This window comes from Pinus tabuliformis, chromosome 2_2, assembly GCF_031772625.1.
Source record: "Pinus tabuliformis cultivar Carrire ecotype Pingquan chromosome 2_2, CPIR1, whole genome shotgun sequence".
Lineage (NCBI taxonomy): Eukaryota > Viridiplantae > Streptophyta > Pinopsida > Pinales > Pinaceae > Pinus > Pinus tabuliformis.
Window position 1 is genome coordinate 764,098,120 of NC_142300.1, and position 4,406 is coordinate 764,102,525.

A 4,406-nucleotide genomic window follows, 5' to 3' on the forward strand; every position below is an offset into this window, starting at 1 on the left:
GTTGCCCCAATATTGCAATTCGTGTGGTCTTTTTGTGTCTGAACCAACAATTTTCCATTTGAGGGACATGCTCAATGTGAAAAAAAGCTTGCCATATAAACTAGCTATTAAGCTAGCTAGCAGGGAGGGAAAACAATGAACCGTGTGAAGCAGAGCCTGATGATGGAGGCATAATGACGATGTCATGTTTTTTGTTCCTCATCACCTGATAAGATTTGTTTTGGTTGATCTTGTAAGAAGAATTCCTGACTTCCTTCCCACAGAGTCAACCGGTCATATACTCCAACTCAAATTCGCAATTCGCTGGACAAGCTTTCCATCGCTTTTATTTCTTAGCCACCATAAGTCGAGCAACCTCATCCGTAACATTTAAGGTCTGAAGGATGGAAATAATTAGCCGGTAGCCCACTAGTGCCACTGCTGATGAATAATCAATTTTTCTGTTAACTCCACCTCCTTGCTATGAAAGAAGGCACTCTAAATCCATGCATTCATGGATAAAATGCCATATATATTCCACAAGCCAGTAAATTCATGGTATGTGCTTCTGTTTTTAGGCCTCAATGGTAGCTTGTAATATACACGAATTAATAATTGTGAGAATAATGCAGAAATAGATTTAGTTATGAGTGGTTGAACTGAATTAGTTGTAGGTGGTTGAACAGAATTAGTTATGAGTGGTTAGGTGTTATTCCTATATAAGTGTGATGTAATTGAACAAATAGATTAATGAAAGTTTATGAGTTTTCTGTTTCTAATTTGGTATCAGAGCTCAGGATTTGAGCTGGGGTGAGAGCGCAGGTGAGAAAGGCCGAGTGGTGTATCTGCTGTTGAAGAGTGAACTTGTTTGTGCCACCTGCGAAGCTGTGGAACCGAGTGTTTTGTCTGTTGCTGCTGGAGATGCCGAGAGCCCTGAGACCCGCTAGGGTGCTGTTGTGTGCCACTGTTTTCTGAAGTCGTCGTTTGAAGTCTGACGGAAAGGAGGAGCTGCCACTGCCGCTGAAGGGCCCTCGAAACTGCCGTCGTGAAGAGGAAGAGAGCTCTTGTTAAGAGCCGATCCTGACAGAGTCTGACTGGAAGTGTCTCTGGAGGCAGCGTTGTTCTTCTGCTCCTGTGCGGCATCGTTTTCTTGGGAATTATCGTCTTTTCCATTTTGGGTTTCGCTGTTGGATGGCGATTGACCTGCTTCCTCTGCCTTAGATGAACCCTCCACGGCCATCGTTGGCTTCTCTTCTTTTTTCGCAACCAAGCCTGCTGCTGAGATTCTTGTCGTGAAAGATTACGATAATAATATTGAAACTTCTGTTGTTCCATGGAAAGATCATCCATGCAATCAATTAAAAACTCCAGATTTTTTTTCATAAAAGGATTTGTGGACAAAACCAGCCTGTCGTAGTCACCCTGGGAAACAGGTGAATCAGTTTCCAACTCAGCCATAATAGAACTAACAAGTACAGAGTTTGAAATTTTAACAGGAACCGCTACGAGAGAGCGCAGACCTCAGAAGAAAGGCGTGCTAATAAGTGCTGAAGTGTGGCCGTGCCGTGGTGGAGAAGCGAGATCTCCGTGAGCAGTTGCGTCGAGGTTTGCTGGTGTGCTGTCGAACGCCCTGTCCAGAACCGCCCTGTCCAGAATAGAACCGTCGAGACCAGAACTCGGGTATTAGAACTGTCAAGAAGCAAGACGGAGACGGTGCTGTCAAGAAGCTGTTGTGAACCGTTTGCAGTTGCTGGTGTGAGAACCGGTGTGTCCAGAAGAAGACGGAGACTCCCTGCGCATGTTTCTTTGATTTTCTTGAAACCTTGCTGCCAGAACTTTGCTGGTGTGTTTTGCAAGCTTCCACCGTTTCTACTACCGTGGTCATATTCTTTTTCAGTCGGCCCGGTTTTCTTTATTTTGTTGCAAAAATCGTGTAAGTGGGTCTTGTTCAAGAGAGTGCTGTTAGTGAGCACCGTTTGTGACAGCGGGTCTGATTGGAGGAGCCCGGAGGGCCAAGGAGAGCAGAGAGAGGCAGTAGAAAAGGCGTTTTGTTTGAAGTGTGATAAAGCTGTTTGAAGTGTGATAAAGCTAACTGTTATGTCTATTATTTTAGATTTTTTTGGCAATGATCTTTTTAATGATCATTTTCTCATGAACCCATTTGGGATTAGCAGTGTTGTTGAGTCCATTGACAAAGAGTTTCATGTTGTTGAAGATCATGTCCCTGAAGAAATCACTCATGTTGTTGAGGATCAGGCTGTTGAAGAAATCACTGAGATTAAAACTTGTCCGGTTGTTAGAAGTTTTATTGGATCTACTTTCAAGATGACTGCTACTTTGGAGGATACTACCATGGATGTTCTTCGAAGGCCGCTCATGTTCAAAGATGACTGCATTTTGGTGACTCCTTCGTTGGTTCCTCATGGAAAGTGGAGAGAACATGAATTAAAATACCTCGTTCGAGATCTTGCATTGCCTCTCAATCCAAAAGAGGTTGTTGACGTTAAGTATGTAAGCAAGGAGCAAAGGAATTTCATAAGGAAACCCAAAAAGGTGAAGATGAAACTGCACCAGCAATGGAAAAGGAACAAGCATGGACCTTTTAATAAGAAGACAAAAATGAAATGTTTTGTTGTAAGCCTAGCTGAGACTTAGACCAGCAGGCAAGTTAAAGTTTAAGTCGTCATGATTAAGAATATAGTTTCTTGTATATCGTGCTATAGTATATATTTGTTATATAGTTGGAATTAAGGGGGAGTGTTGGAAGGTATTAATTCCAACTACCCTCTGTTAATGCAGTAGCTAGATCAATCTAGAGAATACAGCAGATCTTCAAAGCACAAGTTCTAGAAGTCAGTTAGGTATTGTAGAAAATCCATTTCTCCATTAAGGGAGGATGTGAGAATAATGCAGAAATAGATTTAGTTATGAGTGGTTGAACTGAATTAGTTGTAGGTGGTTGAACAGAATTAGTTATGAGTGGTTAGGTGTTATTCCTATATAAGTGTGATGTAATTGAACAAATAGATTAATGAAAGTTCATGAGTTTTCTGTTTCTAATTATAATGAGAGCCATCCACAGAACTGCAAGGAAAGATTAAACACAGAGAATGCCACTGACACTGGCTCATGGAAGCTAAAAACTCGCTTGAAAGGCCATTTTCCATTATATTTTACAGGTTTTTGTCCCAGACTCTCCCTGTCTGCCTCCTTTTTAACCATACAGTGGTAGTGACAGTCGCTCTTATAGTCCCATTATTTCCAACACAAGTATAGAGGTTCTTGCATAAACCAGGCACCTTCCACAGAAGCACTATTTATAGGAAGTTTGCAATCCTTGAAACAAGTTTTTTTGGCACAACTAGTTTTCTCACAGTTCTCTACATATGACCTGTAAACAGGATCGACATCGCGGGCACTTGCGTAGGAAGACATCACTGAGCTGAGGAGGAGTACCTCTATCTTGAAAATTGAAATCCTGATCGTTGTTGGTCTCTGCGAGAGATTTTGTAACAAAGATTGTAACAAAGAATATTGTCAATGAGGCTACGGTATGTGAAAGCTTCCTATGTTTCTGCGCATGTGGGATGCTTGCTCCATTAATGAATGGTCGGCAAGACTCATTGAATTTATAACTATTTAAATTGTTGAATTTGGTCTTATATATTGAAACCTAAGATATTAATTATAAGCTGCAACGAGCTTGGCTTGGTTTTGATGCGCTAAATACCTTTCAGTGTACCGAGAATTGTGGCAAGTTTTAGAGTGATAGTTGGTTATATTGCCAAATTTGAGTGTATTTTGGCCATTGTGCAAAATTATGTCTGTGCATTTTCTCCAACAGGGTATCTTTGTTTATTGTTGCAACCATTTTAGCCATATAATTCGAGAGACTGATCTCATTTGTTCAATGAAAATGACCAGAATTAATGCAATATTGGAGTTCTTGAAAACTATGATACTATCTATTTCTGATGACACATTCCAAATCAGCAAAAGTTCTCTCTCAAAAATTCAGACTTTTCTACAATATGCACAAGAACAGATTGAATTTTTGCAGATTGAATCTCAACTACAGTAGGAAGAATTACAGTTGTGGATTCATTATTCTGAACCTGTTTCTATTCAGAAGATTGAAATGGACTCCCATAAACACCAAGACAATAATGTTACAGTTCATTCAGATTTAGTACCCAACGAAGCAGCAGCTGTACATGCAGATGCAGAAGTTCAGTTTGCACTTCCCAAGCCCATCATCAGACCTTGGGAAGAGCTTGTCCACAACAAGCACAGAACTGGTCTTGAATATGACAAGGATGTGTCCTTTCATATTCCAGATTACTCAATGCCCATCGAGTTTCAACGTGTTGGATTCCTTTATGACAATTCACCTTCAGCTGTTCCAGATTCTGCTCTTCCACAGCAAC

The 4,406-nt window shown here is 40.9% G+C and overlaps 1 pseudogene; it reads right to left on the minus strand.

Moving 5' to 3' along the window:
* Positions 1–325: 325 nt before the first annotated feature.
* On the minus strand, positions 326–3,414 carry LOC149194927 (uncharacterized; annotated as a pseudogene).
* Between the last annotated feature and the right edge of the window lie 992 nt (positions 3,415–4,406).